This window comes from Phalacrocorax aristotelis, chromosome 1, assembly GCF_949628215.1.
Source record: "Phalacrocorax aristotelis chromosome 1, bGulAri2.1, whole genome shotgun sequence".
In the NCBI taxonomy this organism is placed as follows: domain Eukaryota; kingdom Metazoa; phylum Chordata; class Aves; order Suliformes; family Phalacrocoracidae; genus Phalacrocorax; species Phalacrocorax aristotelis.
In genome coordinates this window covers 187,167,209-187,186,843 of record NC_134276.1, presented here as the reverse complement: position 1 = coordinate 187,186,843, position 19,635 = coordinate 187,167,209, and positions in this window count along the sequence as shown.

Genomic DNA, 19,635 nt, shown 5'->3' with positions numbered 1-19,635 from the left:
TAAAATCTGCTTTAGCTGATTCCTTTTTCTAATGTTCATTTTATACTGACAGTAATCTTGAAGCTATCAATTACAGACATAAAGAAAGTTAATTGATTCTCATAAGAATGACACCATCACCTTCTTTTACCTTCCAACCCCCACCCAGAAAAAACAACCAGAAAAGTTTGCCACATCACCACCAAGCATCACTCGAACACCCACCCCCCACCATAGCCAGCTACACTGGGCATGAAGGCAACTGGCAGTGTACTGGACTCCCTCCCGACCCTGCTCTGTTCCTGAATGGCTTCATCATCTCAGTACAATCTTCACCACCTTTCAGCATCAAATGGCCCTGCTCCCTCGTGCCTGTGGGTCTCTTCATGTGCCCATCAGCTGCAGGACATGGTATGGTGAGGCAGCGTAGCGCTGGGTAAACACGGTGCAAAGAAAGCAGACCCTCTGTGACGCCTGCATTCACACTCTCAGGGTTTCTCAGCTGCAGTTTGTGTCTCTTCCATACTTGGTTAAACTCCTTTTCTTCATTCTTTACTTTGATACAGCTTTTATAAGGGCTTTACAAAATTGGAACCAAGCAAAAGAAAGTGGCAATGCTTTTTCTTGATTTATTATTCTCTTCAATTTCTTCCTGTCCAATCACTCACTAGCAGTTTTTGCCATTTGCAGGGAAAGGTTGGGCTTTTGCTTTGCGTCTTAATAGCTCATCTTTAAATTTTTAGCCATTGGTTTATGAAATATAAAATGATCTTGGAGATACTTTTCCAAGAATTTACTTTGGCCATAACGTGTAATATTTTATGTTCTCAAGTTCAGAAGTCTGGATAAACATTTTTCAGCTTTGAGGTGAGTCTTCATTTCAAGCTGTGGAAACCATATTGTACCTTAAAGAGATAGAGCCAAAGGTTGTTGTTTCCATGGACACTTTCTTTGATGCTCTGAAGTGATGACAGGTGCTGCCTTTGATCTACCATCCTTGAAAGGGTGGCACAGCAGCCACTTCTTATTCAAGTTAAAATAAGAAAGTTACTCTTTGTTTAGTAATTAAATGGTAGAAGCTACCACCCAAGTGATTGACAAACTCGTTTTATTTGGCAAAATAGAAGGCAAGACAAGCAGATAAAGATATTTCTATGGGATCAATTGCAGAAAAAAAAAACACACAGGAAACTACCTCCTGCTGCTCCTCCCATCTGCGTTGCGGGAAATGCACTGCTGGCTTCATTGCGGTAGATAAAGAGGGTTGTGCTGAAGAACCACTTGAATCTTTCAAGAATTTATCTTCCAAGGAAAACCTTGCTAGCAAGGCCCTGAATATTTTGTGCCAAGTGGCAGCTCTTTCATCAGTCGTGCAGAGCTGACTACATTTTGCAAGAAGGGAAACCGCTGGGACTGTGTTTCTAAACATCACCAAGAAGGTCTGTTTCCTCTGCGAGGAAGCAGAGAGGCAGTTTTTACATGCCTCTATTGATTTTTACAGCATAGTCATTTTCCTCCTCAAAACACCCAACAGAATAAGAGTATGTTTAAAACAATACAGAAGTGCCATACTAACTTGATGTGCTGATGATAATATTCTACATAATATACCTGCAAACACCAGCGGAAAATGAGAAATCACAGAATCACAGAATGGTAGGGGTTGGAAGGGGCCTCTGGAGATCATCTTCCCCAACCCCTCTGATCAAAACTCAAATGAGAATTCAAAGAACTGGGAGCACAACATATGCCTGGCCTACATTTTAATTTCTCCTATTTTTACATAGCTATGGCCTAAGTGATTTGGTAGTGATTCTCTTAACAGTGTGACCACCTGGATCTTTTAGACCTAAAGGAAATGTATACCAAGCAGATAAGGGCCAAAGGTAAGAGTGGGAAACAACCTAATACAGCGGGTAAAAATAACTTTACGGTATGCATTTGATTGCTCACTTGCTTGAAGTTTGTAAAACTGTTAAGTAAGGTTTTTAATAGAGAAAATCTTGATTGTTATAAACTTCTAAAATAAAAAAAAAAAGTCTTGATAAACTGCCATAAGTTATCTTTAGCTATAGTAATGTGCAGAAGATTTTAGGCATGGGAACCAGCTTGTTCTACCAAGTGTGCCTACAGTCTGCATGGGAAGCTGCCAGGGAAAGGGCACCTGAGGAATATTACAAATTACCAAAAGTAAGTTCCTCACCCAGAGATCCTAGACTCCTAAAGAACACACTGGTGTCCTTTCTTTGATGAAATTCAAAAATATAGAGGATAAATCAAGAGGAAAAAGTAGATCTTCTAGCTCATAACCTGATATGTTACAGTTATAGCAAACTACTCATTCTACCAAAAGCAGAGTGTGGGTCGAATCAGTGTGAGCAACAAATCTCTGCAGAGGAGATTTCCTTGTTTCCCACCAGAGTCTTGTGTTTCTGGGACAAAGTTCAGCGGCTGGACATGTGGATGCAGCTTAGCATTCACTTTGGGAATTCCAGTATTTAATTTGCATGTATCTCTACACAGGCTGATTCTGGCAACCCAAACAGTGGGGTTTTTTCTTTTTGGTTTTTAGCATAGTTTTCTCCAATAGTTTACCTTGCAAAATAACAGCAGCTGCTAATAAATGTAGTCAGCTGATTAAATTAAATTCTGCTCTTTACACTCTCAGATGTCTAATCCTGTAGAGGCAAATCAAGAACCATATTCAGAGGCCGCACAGATTCTTTCACCAAACGGCTCAAAAAGATACTGTTCCTTATTAAACCTCTTCAGTGCTAGCATAGAGGCAGTACTTCGAGTCACATAGGAGGTTAAGGTAGTAATGTCATGTGCCCTGGCTTTCTGTTTGACAATTTGTCATCAAAACAAATTGCTGCGAATACCCTGAAAGCATTTTATATATAAAAGCATTTGAACAGATTTGTATCCAGGCAACAGTTGTAAGCTTCTAGATAAATTGCCTATTACTCATTGCTTGTAAATTAGTTGCAGCTAATTTTTCCTAGCAAACAAGGTCTGCATAGGCCTGATAAAGAGAAATGATTAAAGCAAGTTTGAGGAAAGCTGACAGAACAAGTAATGTTTTACCAGTCTCTGGCCCTGCTTTTCCTGTGGATTATGAATCTGAGAAGGATCCCAGTGTGATTCTTAGCAGTGTTGCAAAATCTGACCATTGCAGAGTTGCTGATGAGGCTGCATATTTCTTTTCTGTAGGTGGAAATGCTGTCTATTATTTGCACTCCTAAGAATTATAATGATAATACAAACAAAGCATAAACCAGTTGAAAAAGCATCCCAAAAGAAAAGAACTAACAGGGTGAGAGCAGGCCCCCATAACTGCAGGAAGATGCCCCGCTGACCCCAAAACCTGCTGCTAGCTACAGGCACGTAACAGCAGAGTTCATGTTTTTGTCATAAACTGACCACAGTCATCTCTGTCTTCAGGATCTGGTTTGTGGCAGATACCTTCAGAAGTTAATATAACCCACAGCAGTTCAGAGACCAGTGCTCTGCTTACATATCGCTTACTGGACTTTGTGGTCACATCTATATGGGTAAGTAAAATGGAACAGGAGCTGCTCCTTGGTTCTGAGACAACCAGTACGCCGTGGTGCAGGTATACAGCTAAACTCTCTCATCCCCCTAAACAAATCAGTTATATTAGCATTAGCCAGTGAGTAATATTAATATATTATCATATTACCACCTAGAATTATTATTAAATAATCAATATGTTATTATATTTTATATAACATAATGATAATATATCTATATTGAACATATAATACATTATAAAGTAATTATAAATGCTATTAATAGAGTGTATTAATATCTCTTAAGCTAATATATTATTTATGCATTATGTAAAGATTTTTATTTATTAAATATATTCTATATTGTAAAATAACATAATATTAATATTATGCATAATTTTTAATACATTAATGTGGCTGTTTGGGAATGGTCTCTGGCTAGTGCTAACCACCACAAGCCCAGAGACTATTTGGGAAACACTAGCTGATCAAGGCCAGAACTGGGCCAAAGTCTGTGCAAATGTTTTGGCAGATGGTGAGCGCATACCAGAGCTCAGCCCCAGTCCTGCTAACGTACTAATGTGCACAAAGCCTATAATGCCTTCAGCCCTAGACAAATGCCTTATGAAAGACAAGTCCTCAGTGTAATCCTGTTGGATCGGTACAGCTTTCAGAACACCAGCCACCGCCAGAGGAGAAGGCACTGCCTGGACATGTGGGTCTGGAAAGAGAGGCAGAGATGAGGCTTCTCTGAGTCACCCCACAGAGCGGCTCTGGGGTACAAATGAATGGCATCAGGGGTGAAGCATGGCACATCTCCCATGCCTCCTGCCTAGGGAAAGCAAGGATGAAGATACTCACCCCATGGCTAAGTCTGAAATACAATCGCTGCCTTATTTGTGGAGAGCAGATCAGGCCACTCAGATCAACAGCTTGTCTCTAAGACCTGCCACAATCAGGTTTTTTCAAGGAAGGTGGAGGGAGCCATGTAGCAGGCAGACAACAGCTTGAAACCAGAATTCTCTTGTCTGGGGCTGGTGGATGTGCATTTGACACTATTAGAATTTCAAAATACTCAAGGAGGAGAAACATAGTGCTTCTGCATGTTTCCAGCCTTTTTTTTTTTTCCTCTTGTGCTTAGATGCTTTCAGCTGTAAGCTCCCTAGGAAGATTTTTTCTTTATATTTAAAAATGCTAATTTGTAGAAATTTTTGATAAAAACAAACTTCCATGACAAGAAATCCACTTCAGTTCACATTAAAATGAACTCATGAAGGATGGCAAGAATAAGTATCTTTAAAGCACTGGGACTCTATTTCTCTCTTTGCTTCCCTCTTGAATTAATATGCATTAATATGCATAATTTAATCTAAAATGCATGCCTTCTCTATTTGGAAATATTTGCCCATTGCAATTATTCAGGTATAATTCATTTAGATATAATCCATACTTATAATCTCAGATAAAAACTGTAAAACAGTAACTGTAAAGTTAATAGTAAGCTATTAAATACAGAAAAAATATTCACTCACACACTCATATTGTTGCACAATATCTCTGATTGTAATTAAGACCTTTTAGCATTTAATTAGAGCAATCTGAATTTTAAAAGCTTTACTTTCTTTCAACCCTTCAAGTTCTTACACCTTTCTTTGTCATCTTCTACTAGTTTTGTACAGGACCCTAATAGAAAAATACCTTGATTTTTACAAAGGCACTTTTAAATATACCCCAGATCTTGTTCCAGAATTTCTGATCGTTCTATATTCTCTTCCAAGCCAACCTCCTCAGTTATGCAATAGATACTGGCATCTAAGTCCACCAGTCAGAAATATTTCCATTGACCTTAGCAGGATTTAGATAAAGCTTTAAGAAGACAGGAATACATTTTCCATATAAATTGTCTCCTTGCCCTTCTTTTGTGACTCAGTGAACACATGTATAACAGAACCAATTCACCTGTCTCCTTCCTTAATACCACTGATGGTTAATATGCTCAAGAATGTCATTGAGCCATTGCTCCTGGGGAACTGTATTCTAGAAAGGGGGACCACCAACACAAGCCAGCAGAGATACCTAGATTTAAAAAACCAACATGCATAATTAACCTTCTTAATCAGTGACACAGCAATGTCATATTTCTTGAAGCTCCCAAGAGCAAAAGCAAAATCATCCTCCTGATTTCTTCTATTGGTTTTAATCGAAAAAGAATCCATTCCCAGCTGCAGAGTACTATTTTAAAGCTACTTTGAATATTTCTCCTAGTTGGAACTGATAGATTAGATTAGATATACCACTTCTACTTTTTTTTACTTGCTACCTTTCCCAGCCAGTGAAACTTGGTTTCCTGTTATATATATTTATGGATAGCTAATGCATATGTAGAGACATCTTCACCAGCAACATTGACTCAGTTGATTAGCTTACCAGCTGTTACTGCTTACCATGAGTGTTCAACTTCCCCCATTTGGATATCTATCCTGAGAGCTAGATTTGCCAAACAAGAGAGGGAAAGTAAAAAGAATTGCTTAGCTGAATAAGCTATAATAGTTTTTTTAACTAAATAAGATCCATTGTGCTTCAGAAGAAATATATTTCCTGCTCTCACATTCTTCTGTTTCAGTTCTTTCCACTCTGCTTAGATAGATTCTATCAATCAGCTGTGTTTTCCTCCTTTGTTAAAGATTATTTCTGTTGATATCTTTAGTTTGCCCTACTTATTTGGCAGCGTATGTGTAGGGCTTCAATGGCAGTTTTTAAGCTTCTTTAGAAAATCCCTTCCCTTAAGCCTCTTCACAAAAATAAGAGAAGTGACATATATATGGATGCTGGGTTTTCCCTTCAAATTTTCTTTGGGAGACAAAACTGACATTTTTATCTTTATTCCAATAGCCAAGGCAAGAAAACAAAAGATGGTTAATTATAGGTGTGAGCTCCAGGCATCAAACCACTCACCAGGGAATAGTCAGGGCTGTTGGTCTCACTTGTGCAAAAAAGCATTTCTGCTAGAAAGGTCTTATCCCTAAAGCTGGTAATATACTCCCAAGGAACATATTGTTTGCTTTTGAAACATATTAAAGATGGCAGGCTTTGAGGAGGAGGTGAGGAAGCTGAGAAGGAATGTTAGGACCGCTGACCCCGAAATTCATATTTCAGGATTTTCAGATACTCACTCCATACTTCAATGTATGAAGTGTGACATTCTAACCTCCCTTTGGCTTTCTTTTTTTTTTCCTGATTTCAGCATATACACAGAGAAACACCTCTACAAAAATGTTATTTCCAGCCTCTGCAAGTTTCTTGAAATTCTAGTAATAAATAACATTGCATGAGAGCCTCAGGTAAGTGTCTAGTTCTCATATTTTCACCAAAAAGCATGCTAAAATGACTCAAGCATGCACTAAATATTTAAAACAAAGGCAAACAACTCCACCTCCCAATATATATTTGTTCATTGACTTAAAATCATGCTTCATTGCTTTAGAAGAAACTGTGATTCTGTTCGTGTTTTAAACTGGAAGCATTATTACTGCTACACCTCTACAAACAGTGAAGTAAATCAGCAAAAAATGAGTAAAGCATCCCCCTTCAGCAGTATACCACAGTATGTTCTTTTGTAGTTGGCCATAAGTCCTGAGCAGAGCTAGCGCCCTCCTCAGGGTCACAAAGAGAGGCAGAAGGAAACATCAAAGCGGATGTTTGGCTCCCGATTATTTATGAAGAAAATTCTGGAAGACTTTCAGTCCTATCACTGGGACATGGTTACAGGGTGTGCAAGCAGCTGTGCAACCACATTGAGCCTGGCTTTGAAGGCCTCAGTCATGAGGATATGAGGAAAAAGTGAATGGAAGCTGGCTGGGCAGAGGGCCTGTTTGTTTATCTTCTTAGTGAGACTTTCCCAGGGTCCCTAAAGCATCTGTATCCTTAGGGTTGAGAGGAAAATGCCTCTAGATGAAGTAGTCCTAATCTTCTGTTTGCATTACGTCACAGACAACGCTTTTACTGTGGTTTTGAATGGGGACTAGACAAAACCTGGACCCTAGCCAGAAATGAACTATGGAAGCTATTGCTTAACTGGAGAGGAGTTTTAGCGCATTTTCTGGATGGAGTTTTTCAACAAGCATCATTCCTCGATGGTTCTTGCTCTTAATTCTTAACTCCACGTGTTAAAATGAGTGCTCTTTTTGTATATTGAGCTCACTATCTCTAGCGCATTTATACAGCCATAAAAAAACAACTAGACAATGAAATTGCAGTAATCCCTGCTGACATAAAGTACAGAAATGACATATCTGGTCTTCCTGGAACTATTTAGTTATATATGATTTCTTCCAGCCATCCTTCCATATATTTGTCATGTCTTTACTTTATACTGTCCACATTTAAAAGCATTTATAACAGAAATTAATTATACCATCTGGTCTAGATGACAAAAACCTTTTTGTAAGACCATTTGCCTTCTAATGGATACTAAAAGACTTAACTATGAGACAGGGGTTATCAGAATGGCACCAAACTTTACAAAACCTTAAAGCAAATGTGAAAACAAAATTATGTATGTTGTGCAGTTCAAATCCTTTGGTACCTGTGAATGAAGTCACATCTTTTTATCCATCCTGAGTAACAAAAGGAACAGATAAATTCATATTAATTACTGTTCCTAGGATGCACTTCAGCATAGGGCAGGATCCCCACTGCATTTCTAGTTGGCTTGAGCTTGTTCCCAAGTCCACACTTGCCTCTCAACACATTTTTTGCCAGTCAGAGAACAGAGCCATACTCATACTAACCTGCTGGGTGATGGGGCAGATGTCACCCTCTTCGGAAATACAAGAAAACATGTCGGCTCCCAAGAAGTGCTACTGAGTGTACACATTATCTTCAGTCTGGAAGTCCCTAACAAATCTAATCAGACCATTCCAATGGGAAAGACTAAATTTACAACCTTGTATACCATCTGTCTTGTAAAAATATCATCATAGCACCGCATTCCTTCTAGAAAGACTCAATATTTCTGCAAGGATTGCACATGGCATTTCTCCGCAAAGGAGATATATGTAAGTTAAATATCCTGTAAACAAAGCTATAAACTAATAAAAGAATCAGCTAGGGATGACAAGCAGAATTCCTCTTCTGATGAAATATATGGCACAATCAGAAATTACTTTTTAGTTCTACGTAATGGAAGGAAGATCTACCTCAGAAATAAAATGTGCACATATGAAATGGCACCGGGAGTTAAAAGGGAGACTATTTAGTTCATTTCCACTAGCCTCTGCACACGTATTATAAAGTTGATGTGTATCATTGGAAAGTCTATACTGCCTATACTTTCCAAACTACTGCTCCCCCTCTGTTCAACAGGCCAGTGTAGGAAGTCACAACAATGCTCTGAGAACAATATTTTATCTCCAAGGCATGCAAGAGTTGTCAGTCTGTCCCACATTCTCCTATTGGACCCATGGACAATTTCCCATAAATCACGCTGACCCAGACTGAATACGTAGTATAACGTAGCTTTATTGTTGTCACGCAGGTTTTCCAGTATGTCATTTACACACATATATGGCAGAAGCTGTGAAGGAAAGTGGCTGGAAATAAAACCAAGCTGTGGTATAGATTACTTCTTTTCATGTAAGCAGTGTCCTTGTATACCTTTAGGTGCCCTAAAGGGCATACATCCTTGACTGTATATATATCTGTTTTATATATCACTTTGGTTCTACCTGTTCCTGAACCAATACACTTATTGTCATCTCCTATTGCCCCCAAAGCTCAACTTTCCAATTTTCTATGTTCTTTTAAGCCTCCTCCTATGCCTAGGACAGGCTACTGGCTTTTTAAGATCAGCTTCTGTGATTCCAGTCCATTTAGGACGCCAACCAAATTGGCTCTGACAGCTCTCCCAAGCAAGGGAGAGCTAAATGCAAAATATATAAATTCTGCCCTGAATTTAAAGGGTTCTGACACTAATTTCAGTACAGTTTCAAAACTGAAGCTGTAAGGAGGGTTTTGCTCTCCTTGGAATCATCAACTGCCATTACAAAATAAAGTGTTGCTAACAAAGCTTCTGGCTAACACTGTGTCAAGCTATGTGTTGTTCTGTTGTTGAATGAGATGAGTGTAAAAACTAAAGCAGCATTTTACTCTGTCCTTAAAGGTGCAACCTCCTTTGAAGACCATGGCAATGGATCCCTACCAGTCCTACCTCCTGGCATCCTTCTTTAAGCCTGCTTTGTAAACGCAGCAAGTCACATGTTGACTATGGATGGGATACACTGCACAGTGACCACAGGGAGGAATAATATGGCTTCTGTTCAGCATCTGTATCCCCCTTCTCTCTCTGGCTAGAAAGGTTAAGGCTAGTAAGGTTGTTAATCTGATAATTGCCTGCATTTTGGTTTCATTCATCTCAGGGAAGGTTATCTTGCATTTGCCACAGGTATCTTAAACAACGTTCTTTTACTTGCCTTAATTGCATGTTAGAACAAGAGGCAAAGAAGGAAGTGGTTATCTGTTTCTTGGTTCGGCTCCTTTATACATAACCTTTTAAAATCCTTTAGAAATCCTCCAAACTCAAGAGGCTACATTCTTTCCCTGCACTCACTCTTAACATTAACTTACCCAAAACATGCTTTATTTTCCACAAAGGATGATGTAAAAATTATACACCCCATCCTCAGACCTGCTACAAAGCTTTGTCCAGAGACGTCGCTATAGTCCTCCACAGCAAAACAAGCTTATTCTTATTCCCGCTCCTGTTTACTGCAGACTGGACACAGCTATCTGAGAATGATCTGAACCTCACTGTATGTCATTGTCTATGAACAACAAAATGGCTTATTCATGCCAACATTCTGTGTCAGGGTGCCTCTTGTCTTGTCTTTTTTTCTAGCCTTTTCCCTCTTTCTTCGAATATCAACAATAAAATATTCAAAAATGAAAAAAAAAAAGAGTAGTTGCTTTGTGCTGACCGCCTGGGAAAACCAGGCTACTCAATTAAGGGACTAAATGAATCCTTGTGGGCTTTAGCTTCAGGATCTCATTTATCAGAACTCATTTTTTCACTTACTCCACAGTACACTCATTAATGACATTATCCTGCCACATCTGAGCGCACTGTTGGAAATCAGCAAGGCTCCCTGAGTGACACGAAAAGAACACACCCACAGAAACTTTTTGCAATTGATGCTGCTGATGCTGATGGTGATGAGCAAGCAGGAGAGCTTCCAGCTTATTTTTACATTTTCTATCTTTAAAGTATTCATTTAAGCACATCTGTGTGTCTCTAAATGCACCAAAAAGTTGGATGACGAGCCTGTTGCTAAGCTACTAACAACATGTCCTTTTATATGTCTAAAAATATATTTAACGTCTGTATTTAATGATGATACTTCCTCTGTATTCTAACGCACACATGATTATTGCAGAGCACCTTGAGGCTTTGGGAAGATGAGTGTTTTATTCCTTATTACACAGCCCTATTGTTAAGGTTGTTACAGAATCTGAGATGGGGTATGAGTGCTCCTGTTTCCTAATTCATATATGCTATTGCTTTATTGGCAATCATAAGAAATAGAGCCTGAAAGGACTTTAAAGCTCATATTACTTCTCTGTCTAGATAAGGCAGGATCAACGAAATAACTCCTGGCAAACATTTGTCAAACAGGAGTCTGAAAGATTCTAGTGATGGAGATTCTTTGACCTCCCTAGGCAATCTAATCCCATGCCTAAATATCCCCACTAGAAGGTATTTTCCCAATATCCAACCTAAATCTCCCTCACTGCTCTTTAAATTCATTGCAGCTTTTATGAAATACAGTTTATGAGTGTTGCCTGATGAGACAGATTGAAAAAACATAGCCAACAACAGCAAAATTAGATACCAGGCCCTTTTCAGACTACAAAAAGTTATTTCCAATAAATAGAATAAAGGCAGCTGCTGCTTCTGTTTCATACTGAGATGCAAGTCTCTAAAACATTTTAAAATGGGAAACTTCCATACATTCAGAATTTTGTATCTGATTTCTTCTCTTCCTGATGAAAAGAAACACCATAGAAGAGACCTGATATGAGTTTGAGTGTTTATTGAGAGAGGTCAACATGGAGGCTATCCTGGAACCTTATGGACAGCCTTACATTCTCACTTGTCCAGATTGCTTCACATCAGTAGAAGTGAATAAAATTGAGCATACACTTAATTCCTTACAAAGACAAGGCCTTGGCTGTTATAGGCTGGACAACCGAGTCTTTAATGATGGAAGTGAGTAGTGGACAGTGTCCTACAGTCCTGTATGAGTAAAAAAGCAGATTTTCCCTGTCACGATGAGGAACACCTCATCAACCTGCTTTGAAAGGATATCTGCAGAAAGCCCCGGAACATGCAGGGTGGTGGTAGATTTCTTACACTGCCACTGTGAATAATGTATTTTGAGAAAAAAATGGGTATTTTGGTCTAGCCACTGAACCAGAAGAGGAAAGGATAGGAAAATGAAACCAAAAATACACACGTGGTGGTATCAATGAACCTATAGATTTGTATCTTAAGGGTGATCTCAGGCATGGATTCTCCACAGCCTATCCATCAGGTCTCTCCTCTATCAAGCTACTGACTTTCATGCAAAATGGAAGACACTATCTTGCTTTTGGATTTGGCCAACCGAAAATTATTTCCATGACAGCCACAGATAGTTCACATACTCTGATCAGGAAGGCCTCCAGAATTAGGTCAATATTAAATAACATTTTTGTTCTGAAGTAAACAATAAGAAGCATTTTGAAAATGTCATGATGAAATGGTATGACAGTTTAAAAATGAGAATGACAACCACAGCCTCAGAACCCATTAAAAATGTTAAACTGTGTCCTCGTTTGTTGTTTTTTTTTAATCAAATTAAAGAAGAAACCTACCAAGAAAATGGCACTGTCTAGCTCTCGGCAGACTGTCTCCCCTACCCTGGAAAATTACGAAAGAAAGAGAGAGCTCATACAGCACCAGGAAACCTGAGAGAAGACAAAAAAATACCACAGAAGAAACCAATGTGTTGGAAGATTTGAAAAGGTGAACGATTCTTTGATGTGACTTACTGGGGTTTTTTTTTCCCTTTAATAGGGGCTGGATGGAATCTATGCCAGAAAGGGTTCAAGATTAATTGGGGTTTCTACTCAGAAAAGACAGCTCTTCCCAGGAAAATGATATTAAAAACTTGATGCAGTGACCTCTTCACTCCGTAGCATAGTACAGACCTCATCAGCTTCTCAATGCTTACACTCCCCCACAGCTATGCTTCCCAGGCAGAAAGCAGCATAATCCCTAACTAAAAAAGCCTCTCCTGTTTGTTAACTAATTGCCCTTCATACAGATATCTGAGCTAGAAATCTGCCTGTATTTTGCTACAAAAGCAGAACCCTCCTACCAGATAGTGATAACCAGAGGTGCCAGAAATAAGAGCACTGGAAAGAAACGAGACTTTGCGTTTTTAATAGGCATTCTCCAAGATGCTCATGTCAAAACCCCCGTCCAGGACAACTGATACAGTAATTCATTCATTAGTAACGGCTTCAGTAACTCTAAAAAGACTTCTAGCAGAGATAGAGATCTGATCATCCCACTCTAGTCAGTGCCTATCAGGCTGCAACTGGAGTACTGTGTCCACTTCTGGTCCCCACAATTTAAGAAAGACACAGACAGAGTGGAGAGGGTCCAAAGGAGGGCCACAGAGATGATGAAAGGTCTGGAGAATCTGCCTTCTGAGGAAAGACTGAAGGAGTTAGGTCTTTTCTCCCTGGAGAAGGCTTGGGGGGACCCCATCACAGTATTCCAAAACTTGAAGGGCAGCTACAAAGCGGACAGAGGCTCTCCCTTTACAAGTAGCTACATAGAGAAGACAAGGTGCAACAGGTACAAGTTGTACCAGGAGAGGTTTCATCTCAATATAAGAAAGCAATTTTTTACAGTGAGAACATTCTTCAGTGGAGCAGCCTCCCCAGGGATGTGGTAGAGTCCCTATCACTGAAGGTTTTCAAGGTGTGACTGGGCAGGGTGCTTAGCTAACCTCATCTAGGCTCCCTTTCCCACAAAAGGTTGGACCAAACGATCTTTCAAGGTCCTTTCCAATCTGGGCTGTTCTATGAATCAATGATTCTAGGAAAATATAAGTTTACATTAGAATTCCTTCTATTACTTCGGCTGAAGACACCAGGTATCAGTTGCAGCCTTTAGCTTTATTTTTGCACATAGAACAGAAAGGATGGTGTCACCTGTGAGGTCTCATTCAACCATGATCCAGTCTAACTAAACCAAGAGACTGGAGTGTCCTTTTATTCCAGCAGAAACAGTTGAACATCAGATTAGGAGCTGTGCTGAAGAAGAATATAGATGTTCTTTGGGCTGCCATGGCCTCAAGCAGGCAAGGTATTGCAGCTGAATAAATTGCTTTCACAGAGAAAGAAGTTTGCCAACTCATTTGGCAGCTTGCAGAAGTAGAGTGACCAAAGAGAAAAGGGAACAGAATGCCATCTATACATGCCTTTGATATACACAGGAAACCTTTTGTCCCATGCCCTGTTGATGCCGCTATTGTTACAGAAAGATATCGCTTTACTTGTAACTTTTAATTGCTTTAATCTGTCATGTCTGACTGCATCTGTGGTCTACTGATTGTAATATTTATTACATTGATTATCGTTCCTTTGCTCAAATCAAAACCGTAATAATAAGCAGCCAAACCAGTGCTTCCAATTTTACGATGTAGTCATGACTCAGATGATGATAGGGCAAAACACTGCGTTGAAAGGTGTTGTTGGTGCCTGGTACAATCCCCTCCAAGGAGAAGAAATCATATACATGAAAGATATTCTTTATGCGCTGAGCAGCTCTACATGCCCACAAAGGTACATTCAAAATAACTTTGATGGCTAAATATTTGTCATTAGTCCCTTGTGCTCAGAGCGATTAAATTCTTTTTCTTTCAAATCAACCAATTTCCTCCTAATTTAATTCCTTATCTAAATTGTCATAATAATATAAGAAATTTTAGAACATGGCATTCAGTGAAATTGACCAAACTTGTCAAAGCTGTAAATAAACCAGTCATCTAATCTTTTCAACAACTACCGTCATCACATATTAATTTGCAATACAAATAATTTTTTTTCTATTTCCTGAATGTTTCTTTGCTTTACAGAAATTAGATTAACATGAGAGGCACTCAAATAGTGGTATGGACTTGTAATGTGATAGAAAGAACTAATCAAAAGCTTATGAGAATGTAAATTAGTGGTAGCCCAGAACTAAAATCTTGGATAAACCACTCAAAATTTGGGTAGCTAAAATCTTAATGTTAACTTTTCTGTGTCTAATTTTGGGGAGCTAAATTTAACATGCTCCAGAGCTTCAGCATCAGAACAAGCAGTTCTATTTTCCTTTTGAATCAGTAGATTAACAGCAGCATGGTTCACCATTGGCTGTGCCTCCAAAAATCACTTGTACCTGTGCAGAGCACTGTGGCAATAATTTAGCTGAAGACAATGTGAGGTCCAAATCTTTGAAGAACAACCTCTCATGAGCATTTCATTTTCTTTGATTGCTGCTTTCCACAAATTATGGTCAATGCTGGCACACCTTACAATAGCTGCTCAGAATTACAATCAAAGACAGATTTCAGATACAACAGAAGGGAAGGCTGCATGAAAAAAAAAAAAAAAAAGGATAAAAACCTATGGTTTCTGGTATTCATCTCAACCCATCTTTAAATGCTTAAGTCTGGACTAGTCATCCCAGGCTCACATTATATTCACTTTAGAATAACACTGACTTCCAAAGAGGGTTTTGCATAACCCATCATAGAGACTTACTTAATGATGAGATTAACTTCTTTTTGGAGATGCCCACTGACTAGAAGAGAGACTAAAGAGAATCTGATCTGACATCTTCTGACTTTTAGATGCCCGAACTGGCGTCTACATATCGCAGCCTTAAGCACGTGAAAGAGGACTGTGTCCCTCTATCCATAATGGACCCCTTGATGATCAGCATCTTCTCTGTTTAAATGTTGCTTTGTTTCCTGTGGCTGAGGTTCAGCCCCGTGCAAATGTCCAGAACTTCTTTGGTTGAGGAGCTAAGCACATAGCCTCTACCAAAATCGTATTAGTTTCCAAAAATAAGTCCTTTGAAAGGATCAATCTTTTAGAAAATGAAATAGTGCTCTTTAAACACAGTACTTCAAATAACCCTGGGTCTCTCACTGGACGGTGTAAACAAATTTTGGAAGGAGAAGGAGAATGTTCCCAGAAGTTGCAGCATTTCACATGTAACCTTGTATCTAACCAACTTTTATTACAGGCTGGAATCAGTTTCTGGATCAATGCTTGGATTTTCTGGGTTGTTTTAGTAGGCTTTGTACTACACTCTGGAGGATCAAACATCACACACATAGGAACTGCCACAACTACCTTGTAAGAATTTATAAGTGGGATCACAGAAGCTCTTTCAATTAATTTACAGCAGTCTAAGAAGCAGATGTCCCCAGATACTAATGTCTGTCCTTGGACTAGAGATTACTGCCCCTACAGGAGGGCACTGGGATCGAGGGTGGATCCGCTTTAGTGCACACTCACCGAAACATGCACGTTTAGTTTGAATCACCTTCAGCAGTGACTTAACATCACTGGAATAGATCAGGTATGTCGATGTTGTCTCTAATAAAGTCTTGTGTTAGTTGTGAAATGCTTTCCACATGAAAGGGGCTATTCCTGGAGCCAGAAGCCGCTACAAAAGGTGCAGGTGAAACTCAACAGTCACATAGTCTTGTCGCATCACTTGGAGGGTATGAACTGCACTCAGGGCATGTGATGAGCAGCACTCCCAGATACCCATTCTCCCCAGCACCTCTCAGTAACAAACAGCTGGAGTTTTGGAGAAAGGTGTAGTATTTTCAAATCCCACAGCTGTTTGCAAAGTGATCATGCCTTTGCTGTTGTAAAGCACATCAAATTGGGCTTTAAAACTGTGGAGACACACATTTAAGGGGCGCCTTATTGTTGAATGGTGCTATTGCACAAATTATATCAAGACAGTTTCATATGCACAAAGATTTATTTGGGTAAATTGGATGCATAAATCTGTATTGAAATGACTGTTTTTTACTTTGCTGTGCTCTGTGTTTGCTTTTTCTCAGCTATAAACTAAAATCTGCAAAACAAAAGGTGAAAGAGGGGGAAAAGGGTGTAATTTTCTAGCTGGTGGTAGTCACCTCCCATGAGAAGCCACCCTAACAACAATACAGAGGTTTGCAGGCACAAGGTTATGAGACTGAAGACACCAGAAGAACACATGGGGAAAACACTGCCACAGTGACTCTGAAGAAACAGTGCCATGGCACCGCAGGCGAGAGATTCCATCAGTAAGGCTGAGATACGAAGGCGCCTAGGGCACTGTATGACAGCGCTGTGATACTGACCATCTTCAAAGCAGAGCAGGATTAGCAGAGACACGATTATTTTTCAATTTTTTCTGTGAGGCAGTCTCACCTAATAGCATCAACACTGCCCTGGAATACAAATATAAAGTCAGCAAACAGACCTAAATTAAGTTTTTTCTTCTCTGATGGTAAAAAAAAAAAAACAAAAACAAAAACAAACCAAACCAAAAAAAAATAAAACACACACAAGCAAGAAGTAATAATAAATGAACTCACTGGCATACATCTGTGGAGTGATGCAGATTAAATAGTGTCTATGAGAAGCAATGATTAATATTTATAAAGAATCTCAGCAGCAGCTGCCAAAGGATGAAAGGAATCTTCAGAAAATTTCAGACTAGCAATAAAACAAGTTAGGGTTATAAGAATGACAAGTTTGCATATGAAAGCAAAATATATCAATTTACTGAAGGTCTTGTAATATATGTTTCTCCATGGTTCCAGTATTCCTACACTGAGAGAGAGAAGACATTTTTTAAATAAACCATTGCACTGAGATCTGACAGGTTTTGGTGGCTTGGGAAATCAGTACTGGGAATCTTTAGTCAAGTCCTGCAAAATATATCAAGAAGTTCAACTAAAATACAGTCAAAATGAGTCTGCAGAAAAACCTTTCAAAAGAAAAATTACTCTGGCAGTAAAAAAAAAAAGTGAAAAAAAAATGTTCCATCTTTCCTACAGAACTGCTTCTTGTTACAGACATAGTTGCTGAGCACTCAGATGAGATTCCCACAAGATAAGCAGCAGAGGGAATATTCCCCTCTATAAATTGCTCCATGCAGTAAATTTTATGTGTAGAAGTTTTATAAACTGAAAGTGCCTAAAAGCTTTTGCTGTGTGAAATGCAGTGGGAAAAAAAGGTTCTGGTGTAGAAGTCTGTGAAAGAGCAAAAAAGGAAAGCAGCTAACACCAAAGCTGAGGAAGGGGTCACTTCCTCTCGCTGCTAGTAGCAGTGTACATCCATGCTAATGCATTATTACACTTGAGTCTCAGGGGCCCTTTTATTCATAAGAAATTCAGCTCCATGTAAAAGGCTATCACTTGTCCTATGCAAAACTTTCATTTCGATTAAACTTGTCATAATAATAAGCCGTGAGTCATGCGTAAGCTCTTCACCTTGGAAACAAGCTAAGAACCTTGACAGAAAAATGTGCTTTTGTATAGCCTGACATTTTTCCTGCCTTGCAAATTTCCATACACCATGTTCATACTGTCTGCTTCAGGCAACCATGTTTCTGTCAAAGGACCATGGTTCTCACTTCACCCTGTAGCCGTGTTTTGCCCCAAGCGCATCCCTTCTCCAGACACAGACCTCAGGCTCCCCTGACTGCATTCAACTGGGTCCAGAAAAGGGAGAATACGACCAAGGAGGTCAGAGCGAATTTCTCATTCCCCTTCAAGCAGTGATGAACGCTATCAAAATCCATGTCTGAGTGGAATAATACAAGGGTGGTCTTAAATCATATTGTATACAGAGCTAGGGTCAAGCGGAAACCAAATTGAATGGCTTAATGTTACAAGAACTACTTCAATGATGAGTTGCTGTGACATTATCTTTCCCTCAGAGAGATTTCAAGCAAAAATAATTTTCATATCTGGCTAAAATGACTGTTATGAGCAGCACACAGATTATTTTGTTTCTGAGAGACCATGAACAATGCCTTAAATATCATAAAAATAAACAGAAGCAGATCCAGAACAAATGTGCAACTAAAAGATATGAATATAATTAAGCTTTTATCTCCACAAACAAATGATAAGATATATGGGTTGTAATTGCAGTAGTTTTACAGATGTGTTTGATTTGTTTCCCTGTAAACAGTACACCTGAAATACTTGAAAAAGAAAATCTACCACTCTATATTCTCGAGGTCACCAGCAAATAGCACCCAATGCATTAACACCCAGATGGATAAATGATCGCATTAATAGCACAGTGACAGAAGCAAAGTAACATCTTAGATTTTGGAGATGCAATGTCAGAAAACCAAGAAAATGCTGCTCCATTCTTGACAGGCATGAATATGAAAAGATTTATACAACTTTATATAAATATAAAGTTGTATATATAAATATAATATATATTATATATAATATATATTTTATATATATATAAATATAATATATATAAATATATATATATAAATATATATATATATATATAAAAAAATAAAATACAGCTAAACAGAGAGGCATTTGACCCCTTTGTTACAGATCTTAAGTTCTTATTTCATTCATTTTGTTTCCCCCACCTATAGAGGATATTTTCGGATAAGAGCATGTAAATTCAGGAAAGTGTGTCCTGTCAGTATCGGTGCATACTCCACTGATAAATCCTCCTGTGTCATGTGAGAATGGCCACCCCAGTCTCAGTGGCTTGGAATGACCATATTTTACCAGAAAGAAGATCTCCAGAAGAGGCTACAATAATATCTCAGTACTTGTGGTTTGGCAATTTTTAATCCAGTGAGATGGAAATATCCTATGAAAATCTTTGCTACAGCAATAATAACTAAACTAATCGTAAATGAAAGATCCATAGCTGAAAACAGAAAAGATAAAAAAATAGAAAAAATACAAACATTACTAGAGACAGAAAGTCGTCAGGCTGTGAATATTGTCCTTTGAAGACTAAGCCACAT